This window comes from Haliotis rubra, unplaced genomic scaffold, assembly GCF_003918875.1.
Source record: "Haliotis rubra isolate DU_JTF1 unplaced genomic scaffold, ASM391887v1 Scf333, whole genome shotgun sequence".
Lineage (NCBI taxonomy): Eukaryota > Metazoa > Mollusca > Gastropoda > Lepetellida > Haliotidae > Haliotis > Haliotis rubra.
The window spans coordinates 997,502-1,011,337 of NW_025767006.1; the positions used below are offsets into that span (position 1 = coordinate 997,502).

At 40.0% G+C, this 13,836-nt stretch overlaps 1 long non-coding RNA gene across 1 annotated transcript; it reads right to left on the minus strand.

Moving 5' to 3' along the window:
• Window positions 1–1,412: 1,412 nt before the first annotated feature.
• LOC124284296 lies at window positions 1,413–12,728 on the minus strand. Its single transcript, XR_006900521.1, has 3 exons — window positions 12,563–12,728; window positions 9,074–9,081; window positions 1,413–1,423 (listed from the first exon to the last, which is right to left on the minus strand). It is a non-coding gene; the product is annotated as an uncharacterized LOC124284296 (long non-coding RNA).
• Between the last annotated feature and the right edge of the window lie 1,108 nt (window positions 12,729–13,836).

Below are 13,836 nucleotides of genomic sequence, written 5' to 3' on the forward strand. Positions count from 1 at the left end.
ACTGGAGAAACTCCCTGTGGTCTCATGTTGTGATTTCTTTCTGGACATTCATTTAGGCGCGGAACCCGTGAGGATCCCTTCACGGGATATTGTCCCTTCTATGGATTCATGCTTTATTGTATTTATAATAACTCTTATCGAAATCGGACCCGAAAAAGATCCGGGTTAAAATTGGTCTTCAGTAGCCCATGCTTCTGATTTGATTGGCTAATCTGTTCGGTTTATAGGAAGGTCGGTTAGTTTATTGATTGTCAACACGAACACCTTCGCTTTAAGCCTTTGCTTTAATGCAGTATTTGCGATCAGATCCGGGTGTTGGATCTACAACGAGACGACTAACGGGATCGGGTGGTCAGGCTCGCTGACTTGGTTGACACATGACATCATATCCCGATTGATTGGGTTGATTAATGCTCATGCTGTTGATCACAGGATTGTCTGGCCCAGAATCGTTTATTTACAGACCACCGTCATTTTGCTGGAATATTGCTGAGTGCGGCGTAAAACTAACTCACTCACTCTATTTCCTTCGTATCCAGCCATAACCACACTCTTTGTATTTCCGTCATCTGGTTTTTCCAATATCCACTTCTTTATTTTGAGATAACATATCAACCATAAGTATGGGGAAATCACTCGACTATTGATTTTCAAGTAACATTAACTAGCCTCAGGGGCAGATTCAAACAGTCTCTCCTTCACATTCTAAACAAACAGCCGTCAACAGACTAAAATATTTTAAATCGATGCTGCACGAAGCCTAAGCTTAAATCTGACACATAAATTGCTGAGTTGAAACATTCTCGACATATGTCCTCTTAATAATTTTTTAAAATCTATTTTTTAAATTTCTTAAAAGGTTCACGGAGAGGATGTTTTTCTTTATTTCCGCCTATGAGGAATCTAAGCTTTCGTAAGCAAACGTAATAACATACAATCGTTGATAGGTTCTTGTTTACCAGTGGGCCATACGGATGACGCTGTTAGTTTATATTCAAACCACCCATACAAAACCTACATCTGTAGCCATTAACAGTACAGTGTGACTGTCGCGGGTAATGCGATGCCAACAGCATTATCTACGTGTCTCAGACACTTTTCCAAGCTTCACGGAATCAATAGCATACTGCTGCAGGCTTACATTCAATCCTTGTGTTGAGTTATAGCTGGAGGCGGAAGGTCGTCATAATGTGTGTAATTGAAGAGAAATAACCATCATATCAATTAATAATAAGTCTTAGGACATAACAAGTAGCATCCTGAAAGCGTAGACGTGGACTACATGCCACTATTTCATACTTTGCCCTTTATCATGAATCCTATGAGCGGTCAGAAGATATACTGAGGGAAACAAATACGGGAACACCTGTTCATGGCGGCGTTTCTGTTTATTCTCAGATTTCAACCTCAGTACAATACAAATCTTGCGCGTATACCTGGAAAAAATATATAAACACTTGTTATCTCATGTGTTCACTTATTTGTTTCACTGGGTATACATTATTTTGAAATATAGTCAACGGTAGGCAATTAATGTAAAATGTTCTGGAAAAAATGTTACCAATAGAGGTCATTATTTGCATCTGAAATAAACAACTCATAATACAGAACAAATACCAAAGAACAACCTTCAAGAAAATGTCCCATCTGAAAAAAGAACCATGTGCATAAGAGAATGTCAGTGACATGTAAAACCACACACACACACACGCATGCACGCACGCACGCACGCGCACGCGCGCACACACACACCCTCAGTAAGGCATGTTGGTAACATGAAGCAAGGCATGTAGTCATTCCACAAACGACATCCTTACCTTGTCAGCCTGCAGCCAGGTATAATCTCTTAGGTCATGTGGACAAGTGTTCCGTTTACGGATGACAAGGTCTGTGGATCGAATCCATCATGGAAATTTGTATGGCTGCTACGTATGATTCAGAGTTTCCATATTTGTCAGATTTCTAAGACTGGTATAAACATCAGCAAAATATTCATCAAATATTCTTGTTTTCAGGTGATAAAACGCTCAATATATAATCGAATGGCATAATTACATGATGCATCTCGGTGTTTCTTGCGCCTTGCATGCATTTATAACCAGCACAGCGGAACGGGTCGATTAAAACTCGGCATACTGTGTTAATTGCAGCGTCAATGTTTTAACAGAATGACGCCCATATTAGTCACTGTATCTAAAAGGGCGACAGTTGTCAGGGCAAGTAGCGGGCAAACTGGCAACTTTATCTGTTTTGTTTAGCTTGTGAGTGAGTGACTATGGTTGAACTCCGCTTTGAACAATATTTTATCATCCAAAACTGTGTTCCACAGGAGATATCGCTTGTGTGAGATCAAACGATATCTCCTAGGAGATATCATTTTGACAGAAGATTTTGTACAATGCCCTGACAATGCTATGACGTCATGTACTTGATGACGTCACAATGCTATGACATCGCTGCACTGCAAGTGTAATGGCAGTACCGTGTTGAGAGATGTACATATTTCATTGAAAATTAATGAAAAGTGATTTTGGGATGATAAATAGAATTTCACCCTCGTGTCTTCTGATATCAAATATATCAACACTCGTTGAGAAAAAGTTAAAATATCCTCGGCAAGCCTCGGATATTTGCAACTTTATCAACTCGTGTTGATATAATTGATATCAGAACACACTTGGGTGAGATTCTATATCTATTACATCAACCAGAGTTATGCAGATTTTAGATATTTACAAGTGGCGTGGAGCAAACAAGCCAGGTTATATAATGAAATAAATCTGAGATTCGAACCATTGAACTAATGACACATAGACAATGTGTCAGAACAGCACAAGTCAGTAATGACGCACAGACAATGTGTCAGAAGAGCACAAGTCAGTAATGACACACAGACAATGTGTCAGAAGAACACAAGTCAGTAATGACACACAGACAATGTTTCAGAACAGCACAAGTCACCAATGACACAAAGACAATGTGTAAGAACAGCACAAGTCAGTAATGACACACAGACAATGTGTCAGAATAACACAAGTCAGTAATGACACACAGACAATGGGTCAGAACAGCACAAGTCAGTAATGACACACAGACAATGTTTGAGAACAACACAAGTCAGTAATGACAAACAGACAATGTGTAAGAACAGCACCAGTCAGTAATGACACACAGGCAATGTGTCAGAAGAACACAAGCCAGTAATGACACACAGACAGTGTTTGAAACAGCACAAGTCATTAATGACACACAGACAATGTGTCAGAACAGCACAAACCTTTAATGACACACAGACAATGTGTCAGAATAACACCAGTCAGTAATGACACAAAGGCAATTTTTGAGAACAAAACAAGTCAATAATGACACACAGACAATGTCTGAGAACAACACCAGTCAGCAACGACACACAGACAATGTTTGAGAACAACACCAGTCAATAATGACACACAGACAATGTTTGAGAACAACACCAGTCAGTAATGACACACAGACAATATGTCAGAATAACACAAGTCAGTAATGACACACAGACAATGTGTAATAACAACACAAGTCAGTAATGACACACAGACAATGTGTCAGAATAACACAAGTCAGTAATGACACACAGACAATGTGTCAGAATAACACAAGTCAGTAATGACACACAGACAATGGGTCAGAACAGCACAAGTCAGTAATGACACACAGACAATGTTTGAGAACAACACAAGTCAGTAATGACAAACAGACAATGTGTCAGAATAACACAAGTCAGTAATGACACACAGACAATGTGTCAGAATAACACAAGTCAGTAATGACACACAGACAATGTGTCAGAACAGCACAAGTCAGTACTGACACACAAACAATGTGTCAGAGTAACAAAAGGCAGTAATGACACAAAGACAATGTCTCAGTTCGTTTTGACAAGGTATTAAAAATGTCTCGGCTTGACTTAAGTCAGTAAATAAAATGTCTAGGGAGAGAAATGAAAACTACCCGAGACAATTGATTGCATTCCCACATAAACTGACCCTGACTGGAATCTAATTCAATATTTCATTTGCAGTTCAGTCGATTTCTGGTATTCGTTAGGAGATGCTTCACACATATTACATCGATTTGTGCTACTGCGTGGAATTCAAAGGCAGAAACACTGTTATACGGCCTATTCTGTTCCGAAGAACTCCCCACATGGGTACAATGTGTGAAACCCATATCTGGTGTCCCCCGCCGTGATATTGCTGGAATATTGCTAAAAGCGGCGTAAAACCCAACTCACTCACTCACTCCGAAGATCTCTTTGGATGAAATAAACAAGACAGAAACCTTGTACAAGCACAAACAAATCTGTGCTTGTTCGACTTGTCCAGGTGGTCCTGGATCATTGAAAAATAGAAATGATAGCAGGTGTTCGCGAAAAGATACCTTACCATACCGATTGCACCGTCACAGACACGTGTAAAGGCGAGGTGTGTTATAGTATTAACAATGTATATCAGCATATATCAATGTGACGGTAATGGGGCGTCGTGGGCGAGCTGGCTAAGGGGCCAGGCTAGTGGTGCTTGAGGTGACGGGATCGAGCCAACCTGTGACCGGGTGTAAAAACCTTGGATGCAACGTTGCGTGCAGACTCTCTCAGTGTTGTCACAAACCCTAGTGTACAGTACACAACCCTGTACACTTAAAAGAACCCACGAATCCGTTGGTATATGACCAGATGGTGGCCACATGAATACGTGCAAACACCTAGTTGCGGGTAGAGCAACGTGCAGTAAACTTGGACAAAATACTGTGACTACGTGTCCCAATCCACCCAGCTGTAAATGGGTACCTCCTAAGGATGGGAAAGCCACATTAACTCGGTGCGCCTAGTGGCTGCAAGAGTTGTATGATCCCCAGGGAGTTGAGATTGATATTACATTTTGCCGTTTGAGACTGACATCCAATGATCGAGGGAAAAACAAAGCGCCTTTGAGCAGGTGATCTGGATATTGGCGCTATTTAAATATATAGAAACGAAGAACAAACAATACAACTCCATTAAGCCAAACGCGCTATTGAATAATGGAAATACGCCATAAAAATAGACAAGTTGTTAAAGCGGTCGCTCGTCACACCGAAAGTCGCAGTTCGATTTCAATTGGTACAATGAATGATGGTCATTTCTGAAGATGCGAGAAAATGTGAATGTATATACGACATGATAATTGATGTGGGCGGGAGAGAGAGAGAGAGAGAGAGAGAGAGAGAGAGAGAGAGAGAGAGAGAGAGAGAGAGAGAGAGAGAGAGAGAGAGAGAGAGAGAGAGAGAGAGAGAGAGAGAGAGAGAGAGAGAGAGAGACTGACTGACTGACTGATTGACGCTGGTTTTACAGAAGATAGCGTGATTGAAGTTTTGTTTAACGCCGAGTTAAGCTTAAAATTTGTATGATATATCGCAACGCAATACTGGAAGAAAGTCCGAGGTGCATGTTCACGCTGATCATGTAGGGGGAACAGCACAAGATAGTGCTAAAACACAAAGGAAAATAATCAGGACCAATACAGAATCAAGGATTTTGGCACGCCTGAAAAACGCAATCATGGACAGCCTCGTCTCGGCCTCTTTACAGTCGATCAATAAACGTTTACTGGCTCTCACCTTACAATACATATTTTAGAAGACACGTTCTGCCAGCTTTACCTGACACACCCGTCACAGTCTCCTGAATATCGCATATCGCTAATACAGGTATATGCAACCAAATCCTTCCCCCACCCAGAAGAAATATAAAGCAGAGACGATCGTACGATTCTGGGTACACCATGAGCAAGTGTTTGTGAATTGCTATCAATTAGTAATGATGTCAGGTGTTCGCGAAAAGGTGAGCGTACCCTGTCCCACCTGTGACGCTCCTCACAGACATGTGCAATGACTACTCAACTGTTCACTAGAAAAACACACGGAAGCAAAAGGTACAAGACAGTGGAAGGAATTACTTATAATAATAATAATAATAATAATAATAATAATAATAATAATAATAATAATAATAATAATAATAATAATAAGAATAATGCTATTTTTTGCGCCTAGAATCCAGCACGATGCTGCTCTCCGGTGTTACATTATTACCCTGACGGAATTGTACTTTCAAAGCTGCTACTAAGCGCTTCGCGCGACCGTATAGGTCCATACATCCGCTTCTCAGGTACCCATTTGAACAGCTGGGTGGACTGAGTGCAATGTGGACGAAGTGCCTTGCCCAAGGACACAACACAGCATGAGACTCTGGTCACAAATTTTGGTGTCTCCACCGGGATTCGAACCCGGGCCTTTGGCGTGAGAGGCCAGCATGCTAACCATGTGCTCCACTTATCAGGGCCCCGTTCCTCAAAGCGATCGTAACCCTACATGATCTAAATGCCCATCAATAGTCTAAGATGATCGTAACTCATACTTTAACATAGACTTACGACAGTCGTAGCACTACGATCGCTTGGAGGAAGGAGGCCCTGATTAGTAATGAACGACAATAGATCATGGATATACATGTAACATCAGTTAAACTTCAAGCCCAAATGATCTTGTCTTGATTTTGCCAACCCGAACAGAAATTCTGCTCACATGCATAAAGTAACAGATCGGCAAGAAGAGGAAAACAATTGGAGCATATTTCTTGCCTAATGTTGTAACTTCAAATTTTACGTAGCTGTAACTTTGAAAGATATTTCTGTCTCTCACGACCCATTGTGGTTTTTATTGTCCCCAAGGTGAAGATAGCTTGCCATGCGTTCAGTAGCTAGAATAGTTTATGAGGGAGACGTTATACAACATCCACATACTCATATGCCACAACACTATATAATACAAAGGAAAACAACGATCGATATATGTGATTGTTTCACAGTAATTCCCATTATTTCTGTGTGGAGTATGTCAATGAAATACCATTGTGTCAGACGTACAGACACCACGAGATATATATTATTAACACCTCTCGGCAAATGTGGAACAGGACGTTCATCACATTGACATATCCTTGTCGAACACCTACACCGATACTACAGTATTCTGTAGATTCAGAGAAGTTTATTCAGGATAATAGCAACATGCCCAGGCAGATGCCATTACTTGTATATAAACGTGCTGGTGTTGGTGCTGGTGTTTGTGCTGGTGTTGGTGCTGGTGCTGGTGCTGGTGTTGGTGTTGGTGTTGGTGTTGGTGCTGGTGCTGGTGCTGGTGCTGGTGCTGGTGCTGGTGTTGGTGTTGGTGTTGGTGTTGGTGTTGGTGTTGGTGTTGGTGTTGGTGCTGGTGCTGGTGCTGGTGCTGGTGCTGGTGCTGGTGCTGGTGCTGGTGTTGGTGCTGGTGTTGGTGCTGGTGCTGGTGCTGGTGCTGGTGCTGGTGCTGGTGCTGGTGCTGGTGCTGGTGCTGGTGCTGGTGTGTTGGTGCTGGTGCTCGTGCTGATGTTGGTGGTGCTGGTGCTGGTGCTGGTGCTGGTGCTGGTGCTGGTGCTGGTGCTGGTGCTGGTGCTGGTGCTGGTGCTGGTTGGTGCTGTGTTGGTGTTGGTGCTGGTGTTGGTGTTGGTGCTTGGTGCTGGTGCTGGGTGTGTTGGTGTGGTGTTGGTGCTGGTGGTGTTGGTGGTGTGTTGGTGTTGGTGCTGGTGCTGGTGGTGTTGGGTGTTGGTGTTGGTGTTGGTGTTGGTGTTGGTGTTGGTGTTGGTGTTGGTGTTGGTGCTGGTGCTGGTGCTGGTGTGGTGCTGGTGTTGGTGCTGGTGGTGCGCTGGTGTTGGTGTTGGTGCTGGTGCTGGTGCTGGTGCTGGTGCTGGTGCTGGTGCTGGTGTTGGTGCTGGTGTTGGTGCTGGTGCTGGTGTTGGTGCTGGTGCTGGTGTTGGTGCTGGTGCTGGTGCTGGTGCTGGTGCTGGTGTTGGTGTTGGTGTTGGTGTTGGTGTTGGTGCTGGTGCTGGTGGTGCTGGTGCTGTGTTGGTGTTGGTGTTGGTGTTGGTGTTGGTGTTGGTGTTGGTGTTGGTGTTGGTGTTGGTGTTGGTGTTGGTGTTGGTGTTGGTGCTGGTGTTGGTGTTGGTGCTGGTGCTGGTGCTGGTGCTGGTGCTGGTGCTGGTGCTGGTGCTGGTGCTAGACCCGTAATATATTAATCTATTATATAAATTATTATATATCGGATGTACGCCTAACGCATGTTTCCTCTGATCCCTGTTAGATACATATTAATAACAAATTGCCGATAACACATGCACTTATATAGGACATGCATGTTCAATCAATGAGCATTCAAACTAATAAACTGATTATAAATATAGTTTGCGAATATTTTTGAGGGAAAAATGAAATTTGAGAAATTGTTGTTTTTTTTCACTTGTCTTTAAATAGATACATTCTCGGAGTCACATAAACCCCATTAATTCGAACCCCTACTATTCCAATTCCAATGACTTTACTGTTAGAAAATATAGCTCAAACAGCCATAACAGAACTGGTTTATGGAAAATAAATGTGATAAATATAAAAGCTTCAGACAGCCAAACTGATACTTATCACTGACAAATGTGTCCCCTGATAAAGTATTATTGCAATTGCCTATTCAAGGGAAAAAACACATTTGCGAATCTTCAATGTCAGGGATATTTGAAAAGTTCATTTACTTTAAACAGACTTATTTTACTTTATTTGAACTTTAAAATTAAATGAACAGCTGGGTGTAATTACGTTAGAATATGTTTTCAACAGATTAGTTTTATTATTCTTATTTGCGGTAATAAACCAGGTTCAATTCAAAACAGCAATGTAGAGGTGCTTCTTCACTGTTTGATATCATTGGAATCACTACAGAAATAAACCTATCGATCTTGTTTAAAGTAGTTCTGGCGTTCATACGCCAATATGGAAGTTGAGGGACACGAGTATCTGTTCAGCTTGACCCGGAATAACACGAGTTGGTCAAGAATATAGACAGACAGACAGACAGACAGATTTTATTGACGCAAGCCATATGGGCCTCTGGCCATACATACAATACAATATAGATAATATTTATGTTGGATGGTGAGGATGACATTATTAATAAGTTAAAAGTTGTTTCTTACACGGAATGCTTCAAACACATAATTACATAGAGAGCGTTGAGTACTAATATTTTCTGATGATAATAACTGTACACATTTATAAACTGAATAATTCTTACAATAAAGAAAAAAATATTTCTTTAAATGAATAGATCTTAGGTTAGTGTACGATGAACATTTGAGTAAAAAGTGAAATTCGTCTTCTATGTCATTAAGATTACAGTTAGTACAAATTCTTTCATCCCGTGGGATTTTATTACTACCATGTCTACCAGTTTCAATTAATAATGTATGATGATAATCTTAATTTGCATAATGCAGACCTGTGGTTACAATTTAAAACATTAACTAAATACATTTCAGAGCCAAATTTTACCTTAAATTGTTTGAATAACATATAAGTAGTAGATTAAGCACCCAAGCATATCGGGCTATGGACTCCAGGGGCTAGATTTTCGAAGCTCTCTTAGCGCTAAGATAGTCGTTAGTTGATGTTAATGAATGGCACTTACGACTATTTTAGCGCTAAGAGAGCTTCGAAAATATAGGCCCAGTAATTCAAGCTGTTCATACGATTAAATTAATCTGTCCTTGTTTATCGACGGCCCTCATGAGCAGTTAGAGCATGGGTAGTTATACACATGTTGTCTGGTCCATTCTTTTACAAAGAGCTCAACATATGCTTGAGGGCTACACTAATCAATCAATAATTTGAAACCGGTCGAGGGGGACATGTTTTTCAATTTAACTTGGGGCAGTGGGGTAGTCTAGTGGTTCAAGCATTAGCTCGTCACGCCGAAGGCCCGGGCTCCATTCCATACATGGGTACATTGTGTGAAGCCCATTTCTGGTGTTCCCCGCTGTGTTATTGCTGGAATATTGGTAAAAGCGGCGTAAAACCAAATTCACTCACTCACTCAATTTCCACTACAGTCCATGGAATATGTACTAGGTGAATACATCCTGACGTTTAAAATTTAATATTTAATGTGTGAGTGCATTGTATACTACTATACCAACCCACCAGCCGGGGTTTGTCACAGATGATCACTTTCAGGAGGTTCCAATGCCTGCATTCAGTACAAGACATTGACGATCAATGAAGCGCAGAAAATAATAGTGCCCAAGACGTGGATCGCGAAGCCTTTGTTTCGCTATCTTGTCACGACACTGCTAATGCCTTCAGTGTTTTGTGCGCCCCCTCCCCCCGTCGATAATAATTTGCCCTAGGGGCCAGCATAATAGGCCTAGTGATCCGAAATTTCTATGACGATTCTAATTATCTGACACAAAATGAGACTAAGGTCTCAGTTGACAAAAGTGTTGAATTAATTAGTTCGTCTAATTTAGCGAATAAGTCGAATGGCCAGAACGTCAATATTTGATACAAAAATACCTGTTGAGTTTTACTGCTCACACAATTCATTCTTCAAATAGTTTATCTAAACGTTTCAGTGTACTTTCGTTGTGTGCCAGATGTACAGTGCTAGATATACATCCCAGAAACATCTCAGGTTCCTGAATGGTTGCCATTCAAGCCGGCAATTTATGCCTGAATGCATGCATGATGTACGTGCATCTCGATTTCAATGTTGTGTTTGTGCGAACTCTTCCCTTTCCACAAACAAAAACATTTCAAACCTCAATCTCAAACAATACGTTATTGGGCAATACAGACTATACGACCACGATTCATGTTTTCCTCAAACTTGACTTCCGGTGTATATCTGAATAGGTTCAAATACTCCATTGATACTTAAATGTTATTTCCAATATTACGGCGTTTCTTTTGCCTTTCAGTATATATAAGAAACAAAATATGCCGTATAGGGCTTGATATACTGTTTATAGGTAACAGATATATGTTGTATACTGCTTAATATACTGTCTATAGATAGCAGATATATGTCGTGTACTGCTTAATATATTATTTATAGATAACAGATATATGTTGTGTACTGCTTGATATACTGTCTATACATAACAGATATATGTTGTATACTGCTTGATATACTTGTTTATGGGTAACGGATGTATGCTGTATACTAGTACTGCTTGATATACTGTTTATAGGTAACAGATATATGTTGTATACTGCTTAATATACTGTTATAGATAACATTCTGTTGTCAAATAACGTCACAGCAGGTGACGTCACGCTCCATAATGGCGTCATAAATCTTGTTTCATGATCTAACATTGTTGGGTCAACAGCCCGTTGCGAGTAAGTTGTTTGAACTTAAAATTATATTTATGATACTGTTTTGTCTTTTTAAACACAAATTCCACCCGTTTTAGCTGGATAGGGGAGTTAAATGACCTATGGCTTCTGCAAATGACAATGTCCTGCAAAGCAGTGTTACCTCAATAGTGTAGGGATACATTCAAAGGTTTTGGTGAATCGGTTTTCAAATTGCGACCGTATATGCTGATTATACGGTCGGAAATTTATAGCATTGACCAATCAGAGCTCGTGTTACATACTAAGTTGAATTAGAATAACAGATATATGTTGTAAACTGCTTAATATACTGTTAAAGATAACAGATATATGTTGTATACTGCTTAATATACTGTTATAGATAACAGATATATGTTGTATACTGCTTGATATACTGTTTACAGGCACTTGCTGAGCTAGACCACCTAATTATGATTAGGTCCCTAACACTAACCCTTACCCTAAACCCTAAACCCTCAGCCCTAACCCTAACCCTAACCCTAACCCTAACCCCTTGAAATAATCCTAATAAATAGAATGCATTGACCGAACCGGCAGTATTAAAATGCAAAAGGAAAAACAACAAATGGTACTCACGTATTACACCAGACATGTACCTACTATATTGGATTAGGTCCCTAACCCTAACCCTAAACCCTAAACCCTAAACCCTAAACCCTAAACCCGAAGCCCTAAGCCCTAACCCTAACCCTAAAGTACCTAACCCCTTGAAGTAATTCTAATAAATGCATTGACCGAACAGGCACAAACATGACTGACGTGTCCAGTGTAATGCATTATTACAAAAGGAAAAACAACAAATGGTACTCACGTATTACACCAGACATGTACCTACTATATTGGATTAGGTCCCTAACCCTAACCCTAAACCCTAAACCCTAAACCCTAAACCCGAAGCCCTAACCCTAACCCTAAAGTACCTAACCCCTTGAAGTAATTCTAATAAATGCATTGACCGAACAGGCACAAACATGACTGACGTGTCCAGTGTAATGCATTATTACCGCTTCGAAAAATAAAATACTAATGAAAAACTTTTCTATGTTATGGTGCAAATTACTGAATGAAAAAAAAGATATATGTATGTCAGTTTACACTGGTAAATAATTTAGACTTAACAGTTACTTAGAACCCAAAATATAAAATATATTTACATAATTTAAATAATTACATTGACCAAAATTGCGAATAAATTGCATTCTCGCTAAATCTAAAAAACCCAAAATACAATAATACACAAAACATAACACCTCAGCACCCCGTAATACAAACAAATATGAGCGTATTAGTGAAAAAAGAAAAATATTTCAAACTTGTGCTTGCAAAAAATTGCGCAACCGCCGGTATACAACTACTGGAAACTCTCAACATCGTTGGGCTTATGCAATGACATAGCTAGTAGAGATGAAACACCAATGAGCGGAGCTTATACGCACTCGCTGAGCTAGACCACCGTGTTGTCATGCAGGCGTCATAGGGCATTGTTTTGAGAACGTGCTTTCGAACAAAATCACATTACATTACGTAAAAGAGTATTATGACGTATTTTTAAAGTTTGTGGTGCTGTATTCTAAAGGTAGGCCCGTAACTTTATCAACTCGTGGTGATATATTTGATATCAAAGGACACTCGGGTGAGATTCTCTATATATTGACGCAAATGTAGTTATATAACGTTAAATTTACGGCTATATAACCACCGGTATACGTCCCCAATTCGTCAAACACAGTACAGTTATCCCCATTCTGATTCAACTCGTTTTACGGTTTTTTTTCGTGAAAGAAATTCATTATTTAAACCAGGTCAAAGTTCCTCTAGGTCAAAGAAAAAGTAGCTCCAGTTTCAAATTTCAACACGTTTATTATGTGCACACTGACTAAATCTGACAATGATGAATAAATCATAGTGTTATAGCTGATACGGACAGAATTATCATGAAACCGCCCTCTAGTTATCAGAAATGAGCGGGCCGTTGCAAATGATAATGACCCGCTGATTCCTCAACGACGGGCCATTATCAGTTTTGTTTGTCAAATGACGTCATAATCTTGTTTCATGATCTAACAGTGTTGGGACAATAGTTCGTTGCGAGTTAGTTGTTTCAACTTACAATTAAATTTATGATACTGATTATTTTTTTTAACACAAATTCCATCCAATTTAGAGTGATATGGGGAGTTAATTGACCTAGGGCTTCTGCAAATCAAAATGCCCTGAAAAACAGCGTTACCCAAAATAGTGTATGGATTAATTCAAAGGTTTTGGTGAATCGGTTTCCAAACACATGCATGCTGATTATACGGTCTGAAATTTATAGCATGGACCAATCAGAACTCATGTTACATACTAAGTTGAATTAGAATGCTTAATATACTGTTATAGATAACAGATATATGCTGTATACTGCTTGATATGCTGTTTATAGGTAACAGATATATGACGCATATATCATGTACTGCCTGACATACAATTTATAGGTAACACATATGTTTTGTACAGCTTAATATACAGAAATTACAGATCACAAACATACGTCGACTGA